Consider the following 18382-nt stretch of genomic DNA (forward strand, 5'->3'; position numbering starts at 1 on the left):
TTTGTTGTGGAGCAGTTTAAACATTATATAGAAAAATAGTATTTAGTGACCAATAAGGTGATTTATGTTGCTAAGGCAACCATATTGCAAGACATCAGAACAAAGGAGTGTGGCTGGTATGGATTTGTGCTGTGAAGGCAAATGTAACCCCATTGTGATTAATCATGAAAGGATCTGTCTACATTGGCAGTGCTGGGGAATTTAAGACGTGTTCTAATATCTATTTTGTGGAAGGATTCCTGCATATATTAAATAATTGGTAATTGTGCTAACGTGTTTTGAGGAAAGAAGTAGAGGGAGGTGCCCTCGGTAATGCAGCACAGTTTATAGTAAAGTAAATGTGCTTTTGTCATTTTTTTACTGTCATGGATTTGAGCCATAGGTGTCCCGAAGGCAATGCTTTCTGTAGCCCCTGGGGAGATTTCTTCACCTGGGTTGTTAGCACTGGTGTTGAGTGACAACTGCAAGCTAGCGTTTGGTCATTGGATGATGACTAGAATGGTAGATCCTTCCGTAGGGACCGCATGACAGCCAGGGGTTGGTGTGGTGGAAATTTGGCTGATTGTTCGTTTACTTTCAGTTCAGCTCTTCTCTTATCTTAACCACCTGTAATAAAAGAATGCTTCATAAATGACCTTCAGTTGGTGCCAGGCTGTTTCTCCTTGAAAGGCTAGCCAACAGATTGTTTTAAAGCCTTATAAACAACAAGAATTAGCAGCCTGGCAGCCTAAGCTGACACAGACTTTGAATAGCATGTGCTCGGGAGCATTTCTGCTTTGCTTTGTCTGGATAGCTCTGTTTTACAATGGGCATTATGCTCCTGGCAGGTTTTGTAAATGCATCCAGTCATGTTCAGCTGCTGACTCCTGTTGCTGGGGTGTTTTGTTTTTCCCAGAGTGTCTTTAGCTGTCTTCAGTGCCTTTTAGCAATCTGACCTTACCACAGCATGGAAACCAGAAAGAGTTGCATAGAATGTTGCTGTCTAAATCCCGATTTAAGTTGCTTACGTGTTTCATCATCTTCTTCTCCCAGCAGGGATCTCTTTGGCTAATGAGAAGGGCAAAACCCACGAGCTCATTTGCTACGTGAGAGCAGTGCTGTGCTGGAGAAGTGTTCCCTGGTGCTGAGTGGGGACTCTTTAAGTTGAAATGAGGAGACTTTCTTGAAAATGTAAGTTTCTGGGTGTTCTTGTGTAAAAAGAGATGACTTATTTTCTAAACTTACCTGATGCACCAAAACACATACAGTTAGAAGTTTGGTCAAAGTTGTGATACATCGGTGCATCTGAATGAAAACCACCAAATGTTCATCGCTAAGGGTTGCCTGTTCACCTCTTTAAAAGAGTTAATATTGATATTCTGTTCCTACATCTTTCTTTTCTTTAATGTAAAAGTTTTTCTTTTATGCTCTTTTTTTTTTTCTGTATGTGCCTTAAGAACTGTGCTCTTAGTTTTAAACGAACTTACAGTAGACAGGTCATAACAAAAGTCTAAAAATGTCCTTTCAAATTTTTTTCTTTTTTATTTTTTTTCCCCTGTTCTATTTCTTTCCAGACTGTTTTTTCCTCCTCTTCTGAAGATTTAAGGCAGAGAAGCTGGGGGAGGTTATAAAGTAAAGGTTTGAAGATTAGCTGTAGGCACAGCCATCCCATCTGCAAGGATATAAGGAAGGTAGGAAGGTGCTGTTGTTAGCTCTTCCAAGAGCTAGTTATTGAATCCAGCATGACTCGGAAACCTTCAAAGATCCCATTCAAGCTAAATTCAGTATGTAGTTTTAGATTTGTACTCTTTTTCAAGAGCTTCAGGCACACGTCACTGAGAGCAAATGGCAAGAATACAAGGAGAAGTCGAAGGATAATGTGCATCTCACTGGAGCCAATTGCACTGATCATTGAAAAAGCAGCATGTGGTGTCCCTGGTTGTAAAAGCTGCTTGTGTATTTTATAGTTAAAAGAGCAGTTTGGGAAAGACGTCGCTTATGTGACTTTGGTGTTATGCAGTTTGGGGACAGCTGTGGTTTATCTGTTTCTGATGTGAAGATGCTAATAGCTTTCTTAAGTAAAAGTATAAATTATTACTTCAGAAGTTCTCATCAACTATTAAGATATAAGACACACTGTGTTTAATGTGAATTACTGTTGAAAGAATAGTGATAAAATGAAAAATAGAATATTAGACGCTTAACAGCTTTGGTTAGACACATAAATCCCTTCACATGAAAAGAACCACAGTTTAGAAGTTCTTTTAAATATTTTAGCCTGTTTTGCATATATACTTACATTTAAAAATACTTCAGATTCTGAGAAGAAGCTTTCTTCTGTTTTCATTATGCTGTTTGAAATACTTTACAGAGAAGGGAATGAGTGCTTAGAAAGCTGATGTTAAACGGCTTCTTAAGAGCTAAGCTGATAAACTCATGAATTTGGGATTTGAGACGTACCGTTTTTAGGGTGGGAAGAATTTAATTGAAAAGCAGCTGACTGTGCAGACCCAGAGGTCAGCTGCCCTGGAGTGCTCTTTGGGCTCTGGCAGCGGTCCCTGGGAGGCTCTGCTGCTGGAGAGATGAGACTGGTGGGATGCTGCCACCTTGGCTGGGGACCAGTCACTCAGCACAGCCACTGGTACTGCCAGATCCCCTCCTTGGTGCTTTCTTCCTAGCTGGCCTACTGGGAAGCTGAACAAATTCCAGCGCTAGCCAAGCTTGTAATCAATTAGGCTCAAGGTGAAAAGGATAAGGAAGAAAACCAAAAAGCAATAGCTGGGTGTGAATCATTAGCAGGGCTTCATTAACAGCCATATGATTGACAACTACTCAGTTTCATGTGAGTCTGCGCAAGCTGGGTCAAGGCTTCCATTGCATCCACTGCAAAGGCTAAGTTTATTGTATCCCCATGTCTAACTGTTTCTTGCACATTCAGTGATGTCCTCTGCTTCTAAAACAACCAGTCCTATATCACTGCTCTATCCAATGCAGAAATTTACCTTCTCCTTGTCCCCCAAGAACTTCTGGTCTAAACATTCACATTAAATCTCCTTTATTCAGGTCCTTTATTCAGTTGTGAACTCCTACCACAGTTTGTACTCAACACGTGTTGGGGCTTTTTTTTTTTACAGACTGTAAATGCAGAGGGCATGAATTGGACTTTGGAAACTCTCCTCCAGCTCCAAAATCTGGAGGAAAAAACTGTTGTTATGGCAGCTGAAATAATTTCTGATTGAGAGTTGCTATTCAGATGCTGCTTTCATGTTTCCTATTTCAATATCAAAAGGAGTCTGTGTATTATATGATGAATTAAATGTCTTTTTAATAAGCACATAACTAGTATCTCCCAAACTCTGTAATTTAGACACTTATGTGAATAATAGCACATGATGTATAATAGCACGTTGCCTTCAATTTTCCAAACTCTAACAGAGAGGGCAATGATGCACAAATGTATAACTTAATTTGGTCTTAATTTTTAGTACTTTGCAGCCCACTTTATGCAGATATCCTTATTTGTATTGCGGTGCACTTGAATCACTGGATTAATCTTCTGAGCAGTTAGGCTGCCCAGTTACGGTTGCAGTGAGTCTGCAGAGGTTAATAAATGCAACAACTCCTCTAGATTTTAGTTTTCTTTCATTTGAGCAAAGTATGCTGGGAAGCACAGTTGAGAAAAATCATCTGGTTTTAATTTATTGTAGATACTTGCGTACTAACACAATCTCTGCCTGTTAATCTCCCTTGATAGAGCCCTGTGTGCACAGCACTTCTCATGTCTGAAGGGGAGCATTGGCTCCTAGCTGCTGCGGAAGATAGCTGCCTCATGACAGGGGCTTCCCTCCAAGTAGTTGGGCACTGAGCATCTTCATGCAAGGGAGCAGCTGATCCCAGTTCCCTCCACTTTCTGCACCAGTGCTGCTGCAGCAGAGTTGGTGGGTAAAGAGGACTTTCTCCCCGTTGTAACAGAGAGCAAACTTCCACACTGTTTCTGGAAAGGACTAACCAGGCTCCTCCATGGACGTGTTTGGGTTCTTGCGGTGGGTGGGATTTTGGGCAAGTCCAAATGTTCCCATTTTCACTGCTTTTTTTCCCCCATCCCCCACCCTGCCTCATCCAGGATGCCGTCCACAGTGAAATGTTGAATTTACGAAATGTTGATGTACTATTGACCAAAGAAGTCAGGTACCTGTTTTCCCATTGGTGTCCTGCTTGGTTTCGCATCACCCTGCTTCTTGCAGCAACATCTTTTAATTGAAGATCAAGCGTAGGCTTTGTGCTCAGACAGTACATCATGCTTTCCTATTCCTTTGCAAGTGCCTGTACTTTGTTTCAGGCTGTGTGAAAATCCACAGGCACCTGAGTGACACCCTGAAAATGTGAATGGGCCTTTGGCTCTTCTAGAAGAATTCAAATTGAATTGAAAGTGTTGAGATTTTCATCAGGAGACCACTAATCTTAGGCTTACATGACAAGCAACTCCATTGTATGTTTGAATACAGATAGCTGTTGTTGGGGAACTGATCTTTTTATACACACACACTGCTCCCTTCAAGTCTTTATTTTGCTCTGATCTTTATAAGCCATAATTGGTCACCTTCGATATGCCTGTGAAACACTTGTATCTGGACAAGCCATCTTTTTCTGCAAGCCATTAACTGAAGTGATTTCTCTATTAGAGAGTAAAATCTAGCACAGCCCAGAGGTTGTTGTAAAGGGGAGCAGCAAGCAGTGAAATATGCTTTCTACAACTGGGATTGATGAGTTTTTAGGGGAAATGGAGGAGGAGGACTTGCATTTCCTCTGCTGAGGGCAGTAATGTCTTCCAACGAGGCAGACTTGTTAAGTTGTGATAATTCACTGGCCTGTGGGAACAGGTAGAAAAGAGGGAAGGAAATGACAAGCTATGTCTCCATAAGTATTTTACAGTGATTGTGTACACAGCTTTTTTGTTGATATGGCACTTCTATAGCACCTTAACTAATTATTAATGAGTTATATGGATAATTGGTAAGTAACCATTGAGCTTTTCTGCAGATATGGAGATGCTTTCATCACATTTAAGGTCTTAAACCTGATACGGCTATCAGGTGAGGGAAGGAACCTGGCCCTTGTCTTCCATTTGGGTAGAGATGATGACTGGACCTTCAGTAGGGAAAGAAAGTGAATGGACTAGTGCAGACTAGAATGAGGTCACTTATCCAGTGCCTGTGTCTTAGGCCAAAGGGGCTTCTAAAAAGAGACCCCGTGGAGAAGGTGGGATTTGGATGAGCAGGAAGAGATTACCCACTGGAGGAACTAACGACCTGGAAAAGCAATGCTTGGACATCAGTACTGGTTGCTTTCTTAGCATAGAGGGGCAGGTGCCTTGGCAAATCTTGATATTTTCCAAAGACCAGTTAACTAACTGAACACAAAAAAAATAAATTTTGCTTGCTTGGCTTACAAAATGGCAGAAAAGGATGTAAAACCATTATTTTTCTCCAGTTGAAAAGAAGTTCTGATGCACTTGTTTTGAGGGCAGCAAGATGCTTTAATATAAGGGCTATTGATTTATCTGAGCTTCAAGCCAGGACATTAGTTCTCTGAGAAAACAGATCTTTGTCTTCATGTGCCTCTAAACATATGCTTCCTGAGGTGAAGGGGTTGAGAAGTTTTTAGCAGCACCTGCAGTACTGAGAAAATCAGTAAGGAATGTGTACATTCCCAGACACTGAGTATGCAATTTCTGAAACAATTTAAACATTGTGCAATTTATGTAGAGGATCCTGTTTTATCTATTATGTGTGGATCGGTGAGATGAGGAGGAGAGCTCTGTGGCTGGGGTGGACAGCTTCCAAAAAGTCTTGACAAATCTCCACAGGGAAAGTGAACCAGGCTGTCATTGAAGTCAGTATTCTAGAGCTAAATGAGGGGTGGGTCTGAGATCAGAGGGTGTTCAAAGGAGAGCTGCTTTTCCTTCCTTCCTGAGCGGTGGCCAGTTCTGCAAAAATTAAGCCTTTTTCTGAGAGGCCCTTGTCTATTGTTCAGGTGGGGCTGTCATTACCGCTTGCGTGGTAATGACAGAGGCTCCAGTGAGCTGGGCCTTATGGTTGTTTGTGTGATCATCTTTCTGGGTCTTGTGTCTTTGTGGCTCTTAGCTCTACATGATTCGTGCTTCTTTATTTTCCCAACCAGGCTCACTTTGTGTGAGTGATAGCTGGGAAAGGCAGGGATGAGATTATAGGGCAGGTAGAATCATGGAATCATTGAATGGCTTGAATTTCTCTTTAAGTCCAATCTACATCTACCCTCTTTCAGTTAAAAGCCCTGTCCAGTTTGAGCAGGTTCTTCTGCTCCTCTGCAGTGCTCCTTTTGTCTGGAGCCAAAGCCACTATGGAATGAATTTCATCTGTGCCAGATAGATGATATTTTACATGCTGTGTGAGACTGTTGGGATTGTCAGAGTGGATCACACCCTGTATCCCTCTCTTTGTAATGTCTTGTCTACACGGTGACAGTGCTGTATGTTTCCACAGGAAAAAGCATCTCTGGATTTTATGGGGTAAACTCTCTCACTGTTGTTTTACATGTCTGTAATGGTTAGAGGTAGAGCTACACCTTTAAGGTTGTTGATAAATAAATATTAGTAATGAAACTTGCATAAATGGAACAACTGTGCCTAGTCTTGGTCCTCAGTTAAAATGTGCCGTGCTTGACTTCCATGAGTTCCTGCAGGAATTTGTTTTAGTTAGTATTTATACACGCACATGCATTCTCGTACATGCAATCATAAGCTGCCAGACTTCCTTTCCCAAATAATTTTCTGTCTTATCATACTTGGGTGTATTTCAGCAGATTTGTATCATTCAGGAAGACAGTCTGTTCTGAGGGTTTTTCCTTTCCCAGAGCCAGACGTGTTTCAGAAAGAGGTAACGGGTATAACCCTGGACGGCTCAGCAGCATCCTTTGGGGTGACTAGAACAGCATGTTTTTCTAGAGGAAGGCTAGAATTCCATGCAAGGCTATGGAATTGGTGGTTCTGTATTTCTGTTTTGTAAGCCACGACTGTATATTGAGCAGAGACTTTTGATGAGCTTTCCCAAGACCCTTTCTAGAGCCTTTAATTAACAGTTTAATTAAAGATCATCTGAGATTTTGTAATTAGTGTAAAAGCTGGCATTCAGTGTGCATGTTAATATTGAATTCCATTTGTGTTACAGTTTTTTGTCCATCTACGTCACTTATTTCTCTCTACAGACTCTTCACAGTCGTATTGGAAATTGCTTTACATCAGAAACTGTGGTCTGGTAACGTTCCTGCTTTTCCTCGCTCCTTACTGCAATCTTGCTTTCAGGACCTGGGAAGACAGGCTGCTGCTTGTCTTTGCTGTTACACGCACCAAGTCCTTATTTGCACCTTTGCTGTTAGTCTCCCAGCCAGGATTTGATATGTGTGCATCCCACTGTCTGCCCATCACCTCCTTATCTTGGCAAGCCTGTGCTGCCTGGGGAGGGGGACATAGCAGTCCTTGTTTCCCTCCTCCTTGGTTGGGTAGGCAGCACAAAGTGTGCCTCCTTTGAAATGTTTCAGGAACTACCGAATGTCAAAGGTGCTCTCAGACAGGGATGTGTGTCACAGTTGGCCAGAGTTACTTTGCATGATGATTGGAGAAGTTTGGACTGGTGGCTTTCACGCTGAAGTCCTATATGGGTTCTTTTTTTGCATTGAATTTGTTTTGTAAAATACATCCACATTGATAGTCTTATGCGTAATGTGCTTGTTCAGAGGATGAAGAGTAGTTCACGTAAATGAGACAGAGTTATGCCTTAGTGACTGCAGCTATTTAAAAATTAGGGGGAAAAAAAATTGTTTTGGCTGAAATGATCTGAAGTATTTTCTTCTTTGGCCAATAAATGTTAGTTGCTTTAGGAGCATGAAAAACTTGGATGTGTTCTGGCCTTGTATTACAGCCTTTCTTGTTCCTTTCTCCTCCTTACTTAGCTTAATGCCAAAAACCACACCAACTCTAATGACTCAGACATGAGAACTCTTTATTTCCTTTTGGTTTTTTAGCCTATCATTTATATACACATAACTATCCTATTAACTTTTTAAAAGGCACTGTTTGGAATTAAAACTCAGCAGTAACAGTGAAAATGTGCGTTTGATTCCACTGTGTAAAAACTTAGAGTAGTTAAAACTTTAGGAAAGGTCCCACATGCAGCAAGATGTGGGTGCAGAGCTGGGCAGCTGGCAGGTGCTGTTGGGTGCTCTGAACTGTGGAAGGAGGGTGCTCAGCTCAGGTTTACAGCCAATTTAAACCACCCCCCCATCCAAAATTGGTTGTTATGACTTCAGTAGCTCCAGGTACATCACAGAAAAGCACAAGCTTTGAAATACAGCTTTCCAGGTAGTTTTGGGTAGGAGTGGGATAGTTCAATACTAATTTTTAGTGGCCCGCAATGGCTTTTTAAACTCAAAATGTGTAGTCCCTATCCTGAGTAAGTAAGCGTTTATTAAATAAAGCATCACTGCTGAATCCATGTATGTTCTAAACTTAAAATGATGTTAAGATTCAGTTTGGTAAGGCACCCATTCACGCGGTGCTCTGGTTTTGCCGCATGTGAACCTTAACTTCTAGAGATTTTTATCTGTTCTGTATTCAGATGTTAAAAGAAGTGTTGGGGTAGCTTCCAGCAATAAAACTAAACTGATCAGCTTTCCTGTAAAACTTCCAGTACTTCCTGCTTCTGTTCTGGCTTAAAATTAATGATTTTGAAAAAACCCACACCTTTTCTTCTGTCATTTCCACTTCTGATTTTAGCCAGAATGTGAAAGGAAGGAAACATTATAACAATAATAAATAAAAATTTAAAAATTCATCATTATTGCTTTGTTTTCAAATGACAATGGTCAGAGTTTCAAGTTTCTGTCATTCTTTTTATATAAGAGGTGCTTCTGTGCCTGCCTGTGCATCCATGTGTTAAGATCTTGGTGTGTACATGTATAGATACATAAAAAGAGGGGAAAAATGGGTGTGTAGGAAAAAAGCAGGCAGCCAAATAGAGATGATTTCTCAATGAAAATTGTTTGCCATGAGGAACAATTGGAAGATTAGACCAGATAATGGCGTATATGTTACTTCGGGGAAATTTATTAAGCAGCATGTGGATGCTGCCTTGCTGTTTCTAATGCAAGCCCAGCTGCCAAAATCAAATGGTGATTGAGCATTAGTCAATAATTCTGTGTGTGTGGGTCAAGTATTTTCCAGGTCTTAATTGGTTTCTGTATTTGGTGTGCTGGCGATACCCATTATTAGTCTTGTCCAAGATTGTAGCTGCTTTCTTAAATTAGGTAGTCTTTTTAAAAAAAAAAAAAATCCTTTTTTTTTGTGGCAGAAATTTCAGTTACTTTAGAAGCATTGAAAACTTGATATGTTGTGTCTAATTAGCTCTGGCATGTATTTGTGATTCTGTCAATACATCCTAGGTGCAGAGATGCCCAAGCGGTGCTCATTGAGGACAGTATATGAGTTCCAACACAAAAAACCCTAAGATTGTACCTGTAACTTTTTTTTTTATTTAACAAATTAAGAAGATCAACTATGATCACCTTCAGAATAGTTCCCTTCTGAGTTGACACGCAGCTGCATATGATACTCCCAACTTCCAAAGCAATTCTGTGGATCATTTTCTGAAAGGATGTTGAGGATCTCTCTTAATAGTTTTTGCTTTTATGTCTTCTGCTGACAAAAACTGGGCTCCTTTGGGCACTGACTTGATCTCTGGAAATAAGTAGAAATTGCAAGGGGAGCCAGGTCTTTTGAATAGAGTGGGTACTACAGCATGGTGATGTTGTTATTCGCTAAAAGCTGCTTTTCAAATCACTTCTTGCACTTTATCAATGTTGTCATCAGTAACTGCCATGCATGGACAGCCTGGGCAATAGTTATCTATCATGCTTTCTCTACCTTCTGAAAAGTTTGTGCCATTCAAAAATGCACGCGTGAGACAGGCCCTCTTCACCACAAGCCTCAGTCAATAGTTGAAAAGTTTCCATTGTGGATTTCTTCAGTTTCACAAGAAACTTGATGTTAACTTGCTCTTCACTCTTGGACACCAGCGTTTTCCAACTAAGCGTAAGAAACGTCTCTGCTTGAACACGCGTCCACTCGGACTAAGTGAAGCAATTGAATTGAGCCTTGTCTCACTGTGACAGGTTAGAGCATGTTCTATAACCATCTCCTTGTCTCTCTTGGTTCCCGGGCTATCAGATTAGTCTTGAGGGTTTTTGTGTAGGACCTCATAGTTATGTCTTTCTTTTATAGTGCTTGAAAAAAGTTGCCACATTACATTTGGCATTCAGTGCTGAGTTGCAGTGAAAATGAAGGTGTTTGGAAAAAGAGAATCAATTCAGTTTCGTGTTGTAATAGTATGTGCAAAATGTGAAAATGCAGAGTCCTGCAAGCAGACCCTTGCTCTGCAGTATCTTTAGTCGACTAAAGTTTTCAAATCTGAAGCCAGGCCTGTGCTATACACTTGAAAAGAAGCAGCTCAGCTTCCAGACTCTTCCCAAACACATGACGACAATTTTATGATAGGGCAAGTTCTGTGAAATTGGAAGCAACATGGAGCAAAAGCACAGGAAGGGAAGAAATTAAGCTCAAGTTTTATTAGCAGTGAAGAAATAAGGAGAGGGTTACAAAACATAAAATTGTCATTAGTATTAGATATGTAATTGAGTATAGGTTCTCAAGTAGGTTTTATTTGTTGAATTTGGAACTTGGAAGCAAGCTGACTTTAGATAGTGGTGTTTACGGCAAGGTAAAAATGCAGTGATGCAAGCAAATGGTTTTCCTGATTATTTTTTAATCTAGATGTGAGCAAGCATAGCAATAACCCTCTGAGTAAGATTATTACTGAGTTGTGCAACATTTCCAAACAGTATTTTGAATTTGACCCCATTGGAAGCAAGAGCAGCTACTCCAATCCCGCATCTGCATATGCCTGATCTGAGCCTGATCCAGTATCTTCTGTTGAGGTCAGAGTTTCAGAGTACAGTTCTTCCTTTTTTTTTTTTTTTTTAAATTTTTTTAAGGTGTTGCTCTGGCAAGTATAATTTTGAAGGTTTTACGTGCAGGAATTCAAGAGCAGTGTGATGTAGTAAGCAGAGAACTACATTAGGACACCTGGGCTTGTGAAACCCTGTCTGTGCTTTGCTGAATTCCAGTTGACTTCACTGGAGTCAGGCTTTACCATGGGGTTTCCACTCATGGTCAGTGATGCTGGGCAGGTGATGCTGCTTGTATGGTCTTTCCTCCTTTGTCTTGCTAAAGCTTGTACATTGTTTCATGAAGCTGGTATACTAAACTAAGAATGAGGAATTCCCTTTTGCTTAAGGGATGCCCAGTACCTACCCAAGCAGAACGTTTCAGGTCAGGATTGCACATGCTACTTGACTGCTCTGTCTTGTTCAGTCAAGCATTGTTGGGATTTTTCTTCTGTTGAGTAGTCCCCCCACACTTGGTTGTGTAGGAGGATTATCTGCATTGCACATAAATGTGCTGTGACTACAGAGGAGATCATCAGCTGGTCTCATGCGATTTAGCTCAGGACCACAAGCAGTGAAGTTGAGCTTGGGCAGCAACATGCAGCCTTGGCAGTTTGGGGTGGTGTGATCTCAGGGATGGATCTCTATGCTTTAGAATCAGCATTGCTGATGTTTCTAATGTGCTCCTGTACACTAGTTGATGTAACTTGTGTTACTCCAGATTTTACATTTGCAAGACTATATTTAAAAGAAAAGGCTTTACAGGTTAAGAAAAATAATCATCACTTAAGACAACAGTCACCTGTCCAGGCATTCTGTCTGTTGTACCTTTACTTTGTAATGTGAATAAAATTATAATATGCCTAAATAACAACACTTTGGCTCTACTATAATGTTATTTTAAAAATTTTATAACACTATAACTGATGGTCTTTAAGCCTTACTGTTTTATAAACTTGCTTTGTGTTTCTGTGGTGAAAACAGTGCTGATAGGTTCATCAAATCTAAGGGATTAAGATGAAGTTAAATACTGTGAAACTGTGTTTGAATTGCAGAAACACAAACAGGGTTGTATGAAAGATGTTAGGAAACACAGTTTTCTTTTACAGTTCTAGAGATCTTCAGTGAATGAGAGGACTTGTTTCTTGCACACCCTGAGGAATGTGCTATCCTGTAGGTGGGGTACCTTTGAATCCTTTGAACAGCCTAATCAGTGCATCAACAAAACCACCTCAAAGGCTGCTTTGTTAGTGGAAGGGCTGTGCTTGTGTGGTATATGATTCTGACTAGATCCAGGGAGGGCTTTATTTTTTTTTTTTTTGTGTGTGTGGTAACTCTATTAGCAAACTATTTGGAGAACACACCCCTTGGTGTTCCTAGGTTGTCTTTTGTCCGTGATCTGTTGTTGGAAAGCTGTGTCTAGAAGAAAGTACACAACTACCTTTTCAAAATGTATCTTTGACATATTTCTATGCTTTACAATTTTTAATAGAAAGGAAAATACTTCTGGAATCACTCTTTAAGGTGTTGTTCAGCAACACTATAAGCTAGTGTAAACTGGTGGTTTTGGTGGTGATGAGGCGAAGTGAGGCAAACTTCGAGTGTTAGACTACAGTGTTACCAGTATGGGTTGCTACATAATTGGACATATATTAAAAGCAACTGGATGTGTTTTGTGATTTCTGGAGAAAGTAAGCATTCAGTTCCCTGGGGTGAATTTCCTTGATTATCTGTCAGACTTTTCAGCTTTGCAAAAGCTAGCTCTTATCTGATAACAGAAAATAGTGCGTGACTGTTCAAGTTGATGCTGAGAAGCAAGTAGAGTTCACTTGTTTCCACTGCGCCCTGAAAAAGGACACCTCAGGCTTGTGGGTTGCAGCTGAACAACTTCTCAGCTCAGTTTGCTTCCCTGCAAAGAATCAGACCATGTGAGTGATCTTGGACTTGTTGAGGTGTTTCCCAGCTGTCCTTTCCCTAGCATTGTGTAGGTTTCTCACTCGCTTATGGTGTTGTGGGGCTGCTGACAGAAATAGTTCACAGTAGCAGAACAGTAATACTTTAAAGATGCCTCAAACTTTAGAAGAATCTGAATTTCTGTAATTCTAATACATAAATGTAGTACTTTAATACTGCCTACAACTGATTGTTGTCAGCAGATTGTTTTTAAAGTCACCCAGGCATAGAAGGACCATTGTTGGCTTTGGTTCCTTCCATCAGCAGACTTGTGAATGGTTATATACAACCTCAAAATGCAAACCCTTAGCGGAGAACAATGTAGCAAAGCATTCTTAATGGTGTTGCATATGAATAGCTGTGTTTATCTGTGTTTTTGTTGTTGGGGCTTTTTTAATTTTTTTTTTTCTGTCCTAGACTGAGTTTTATGTATTAATTAAATCTTGCTTTACTTTCTTTTTTCTACTTACAGCAGCTTGTAATTTGTTAGCCAGACTGTGTGCACATGTGCTTTGCTTTCATTGTACCTGGAAGCTAGAGGTATTTTTCCAGAGACTTTTGGGGCCTTTTATGGTGTGGAGCTATTGGAACTGCACAGAGGGTTTTTTTGTTTCTGTATAGTTTCTGTGCACTCTAAGCAGCTGTTTACCGGTGACCTAATAACTCCATGTGATGAGGTGTACCGTTCTGATACCAAGTTGTTGGGTTACTTGAGCGAAGAGCAGGAACATCAGCTCAATCAAAACAAATGAAAAAACTAGCTAAAATATGCTGCAAATGGAGGAAAAGGAAGTGAATTGTTTTGAAGGACTCGGTCCTTTCAGAAACATTTAGAGCAAAAGCCTTACAAAGTTCTGCCTCCCTATTCTTCTGAGCTTTTTGCTCTGCAGCTGGCTGCATTTCTTTGAGTAGCAACCTCAGTGGATTGCCGTGCTGTCTTACCGGCATGGCAGAACGTATCAAGGTGGCCAGGACAACAGGTCTTTTGTTATGCATGTGCAGTATTTCCTCTTAAGAAGATCTCCGTTTATGTGCTGTAATATGGGGAAAAGAAATATCATAGATTTTTGGTTTAATTCTCTCCCCTTCCTTCCCCCCATCGCCTCTTGTGTTCAAAAGCAGGTACCCTTGCTTAGGTGTGTCACTGCAGTAACTTGGCTTGTGAGTGTATGAAAAGAAATGAAGTGGAGCTTTTTCTGCCCTGCATGTGTATATGATGGTGGACTGCTAGGGACACTTTACTGATGTGCGTGTCTTCCAGTTAGCGAAGGAGGCTTCGTGGAGACTGGAGCAAGGGCCGAAAGCAGAGACATCCTGTCCTGGCTGATGGTGATTCTGGGAGACCCAGCAGCCATCTACAGCTGAGTTAAGGCTGCTCTACTTGATTGGAGCAAGACAGTGTTAAGTTTCTCAGACCTGCCCAGACAGCCTAGCTGAATAGTGTGCTATTTCGGGTAGGTGCACTGAGAGGGTGTTTTGCCTTATCTGTTAATGAGAAAGGTGCTAATGCTTTGGAGAATTCCTGTCATTCTTGTGAGGAAAGTTCCTCTGACCTTTCACAAAACAGACCCTTGGTTTCTAAGGAAAGACGAAGAGCATTCGAGGAGGCGTGGTTTGGAGGCGCAGAGGTGAACAAGCTGCTGGTTCGTTTGCAAGAAGCAAATGGTGGCCATTTGTGATTTCTCTCTTCTGGTTGCATTAGATTGGTGGGGAGTAAGTTGAAGTACTCCATTTGCTTTCAATAATGTTGAAATTGATTGGATTTCTGACATGAAGGGATGAATATAACCGCAGGTAGAAAATGTATTCCTGTTTTGCTGTATCTAGCAAACCCTTATTTTTCAAGTTTATTACATTGTATAATGTTATACTTTACTAGCCTGAAGCAAGCATCTTAACGAAACTGAGTGCTCATTCACTAGCTTCCACATCCCACTGAAACTCGGTGCTTTGCAAGTGTTTTCTACTCCACAGAATTTGTTTTCTTTATTCTTTTGGACTATTGCCTAGTATTGCCGTTTCATGCTCTTGCCATAAAGTGGTGCATTAAAACAGGATGGCTTTGTCTGTACCGAGGTGCTGCCGTTTTGAGGGGGAGGGAGTTGGCAAGAGGTAGCGGGTGGCTGGTGCGTACAGGCCCCTGGAGGAACCAGGCAAAATGGTGCCTATTCATGGGCGCTAGCAGTGAAGTACACCTTCCCCACTGTTTCCCCACTGTTTTACTTGGCTCTGCGAATTGCCTGGGCTGCCAAGAGCTCCTGGCTCTCAGTACTTCAGGTTATTTTGGGTAGTTAAGGTGAAATGCCTCCACCATCCTCCATGCTGTCTCTGGGCAGCAGTGGGGCCATGGAGGTCCTGCATTGTGGGGCTGGTGATGAAGTCCTGCTTGTGCCATTGCAAGCGTTGCTGAATTCAGGCTGACTGTGCGCTGATCAGGCTTCTGCGGTAGGAGCCCTGTGTGCCAGGGTAAATAGGTTCAGCAAAAGATGACTTCTGAGACACAGCAGTCCTCAGGCGTGACTCTAGATAGGCACAGCACAGTTGCCTTGGCTGTCTTCTGCTGTGTTTGGCTTCTGGGTGATGGAAGGGGAACGTGGCAATGGAGGGCTCTTGCTGTGCTGCGTTTGGTGTTTGCTTTCCTCCAGGTATTTTTGGGCTCTCTCACTATTAAAGTAGTCTTGATGGAATGTGGTACTTCTCAAAATCTTCTGCAATTTCAGTTGGGAATTGTGGATGTATGATAAAAGTCACGACAGATGGGGGGAGCATTTCCTCTGTCCTTGATCAAAAGAGTCTTTGGCTAAGGAGGAGTCGTGATTTCCAAGGAATTAACTTGATACAGTGGGCAGAAATTGGCCTCTTGGGAAGTGCCTGCTGCAGACTTGCTCATGAGCTCCCAGAGGGTAGGTCTTGAATGCTGTCTCTGACAGCTGAAATGCTGAGAGGAGAGTAGCCATATGTGGGACGTGGGAGAGGAATGTTCTGTGGAAATCTGTGGATTAATGTATCCGAGAGGTTTGGAGATTAGTCTTAGTTGTTTGAGACTAAAGACTGAGTAACTGGTGTCTGGGGCTGGTGTCCTCCTTAGAAATGAAAACTAGGAAAATGAGGGAAGTGAGTACCTGAGATTACATACATTTCTGATGTTAAAATGGACATGCTCTGTATATTGTGGGAGAGGTAGATTTTTGTTCTTCTTTGCAGTTCTTTCTCAAATGATTATACTTATTTTGAGCTCTGATTATTTGTTTGTGAAACAGAGCAATTATATTGTTCTCCCTGATTATCCCAGAATTATTATCCCAGAATATTATTATCCCAGAGGCATGTTTTTAGGAGCACTCAACAGGAAACCCTATAAACAGGGGGCATTGTGGATGATGGAGCTGGTGTGGCTCACACTGGACCTGTGGTGTTTGCAGCAAGCAGATGTTGCAGTGGACCAGCCCAGTTTTTGTCTGTGTAGGGGACTGTATACTGCAATATGCTGTCTGACACTCTTTTCAAATTCATTGATGAGGCTTAATAATGAACAATGCTTCCTCCTGCAGTAACAGTACTGTACCCCTACAGCAGATGCCGATTCTTGCCATACATCTGATCCCCGATTCTTTACACTTCAAACTGAGAACTAAGTTTTCCCTGCTTCCTCTGCACAATTTGTATTTTGAAAGGTAGGATGATAGAATGGCAGAAATACAATTTTAGCAAGCTTTGCCTGGTGGGTAATGCACACCAGACTGCTTTTGTTGGCAAGTCATGTTAAACAAGGTAACTTAAATAAATGTATGGTTGCTTTGTCGGAGAACAGAACTCTAGTTCAAGTTATTCAGTAAAGGCTCAGCTCTGTTAAAGTCAGTAACATGCTTGCTTAATGCTTCTTCCTGCTTAAAAAAGACTTGTAATCATTATGTTTTGGACCATGGGGAATGAAAACATTCAAAATATGAACCACGGTCCTCTTACTTACTGGTTACCATAGAAATCTAAATAAAGAATGCTCTGCAAATAATGTAAATATAGCACTTAACTTTCACAGCTCTTGCTTTCTTAAAAAGACATGCCATTGTCAAGATTTCTATAGTAACTGATCAGTAAGGGCTACTGTACGCATTCTGAATATAATTGCTATAAAAGCACTGTATTTGCACTATTTGCAAAGTATTCACAGTATCAGAAAACTTTTCCATTACTGATTTTTAGCATCAATCTGTTGTTGAGACGGGATGTGGTAAATGGGACTAGAAAAGCTTCCTTAGCATTCTTTATAAGAGCTGCAAAATTTTAAAGACGTTATGGGTTATGACTGAGTCACCTACAGAACTGTTCCTGTAGGAAAAGACATGCAGGGCAGCTGACTTAAACCTGCAGCTAAGAACTTGGGAAGCAACAAGATGTTTTTTCTGGAAATATGCTGCTCTTCTGGGGACCACTCAGACTCTCCCCTGGTCTGACTTTCTCACTCAACTTGTTCTATAGCCCAAAAATGAGGAATGGAGGGAAGCTGACTTTTTGGTGGCTTTGACCTCTGCACATGTAAGTCGTGTCTGATTTACAGCAAGTTGGTTTGTGACCTAGAATCCTTTTAGGAGCTGAACATCTTTGCAGAGTGAAGTTGCTCCAGGTTCCCCTCTCTGTCATTTGGAATGTGTATTATACAAGTCTTATCTGGTGAGACCTGATGGTATTCTCACCACTTTTCATTGTTTTCAAAGTAAATATTGAGACTTTTTTTTTTTAAAAAAAAGCAGTCACTGTGGTTTCATCAGTTTTCATCTGTTTCCAGTTGTTTCGTATAATGTAAATCACTTTCATATTCCATTGATTTTTTAATTTATTTTTTTTTCCTAAAGCTGGCTGGGTAGTAGTATTAACCTCCTTGCAGAAAGAGAGCTAAGCTTGTAAGAATTTTAAATGAGTTTCCATCTGGTGTTGGTTTTGGCTTGGTAACAGGAATAAAAATGTTTTGCATATTTCCAGAGTAGAGGATTTTTTTCCTCCTGATTGTCAAAAATGAATTTAAAAAGCAAAATGGAAATTTACAGATTTCCAGAGCCAGGTCAGTGAGCTGTACCCTTATCTCCATGCAGCTAAGGGAAAGCAGAAAGCATCTGCGCCATGTAATGGACAGGTAAACTGGGGATTTTTGTGGGTAAATCTGAGCTGGTCTGGCTTCCCAGCAGCTCTTCAGGCAATGTAGCTGTACTCCCGAGATGCTGTGCTATTGGAAGCTCCTAAGTTAGCTCTACTACTCATCTGTAATTAAACCAAATGCAGTCCGCAAGTCTACATCATGTTCAGGTGTTGGACTGGACAATTCTGTGCAGTACTTCAAGTGTTGTCACTCCAGTAGCTACTGGACATCCTGGTGCAGGTTTGGAGAAAATCAGGCAGCAGTTACTTGTGGAGAGGGTGA

The 18382-nt window shown here is 41.1% G+C and overlaps 1 protein-coding gene across 8 annotated transcripts in view; it reads left to right on the forward strand.

Annotated features, from left to right (window-relative positions):
• APBB2 (amyloid beta precursor protein binding family B member 2) overlaps window positions 1-18382 on the forward strand; it is a 192994-nt gene that overhangs the window by 18709 nt on the left and 155903 nt on the right. The window contains exon 1 of one of the 8 annotated variants that reach the window (XM_069856133.1): window positions 1038-1170. The exons of the other annotated variants lie outside the window; for them this stretch is intronic. The gene's annotated coding sequence lies outside the window, so the exon portion shown is untranslated. Of the gene's footprint in view, window positions 1-1037; window positions 1171-18382 lie in introns of those variants that run through there. 8 annotated transcript variants of the gene reach the window in all.

The sequence above is a fragment of the Phaenicophaeus curvirostris genome, chromosome 4, assembly GCF_032191515.1.
Source record: "Phaenicophaeus curvirostris isolate KB17595 chromosome 4, BPBGC_Pcur_1.0, whole genome shotgun sequence".
Taxonomy (NCBI): Eukaryota; Metazoa; Chordata; class Aves; order Cuculiformes; family Cuculidae; genus Phaenicophaeus; species Phaenicophaeus curvirostris.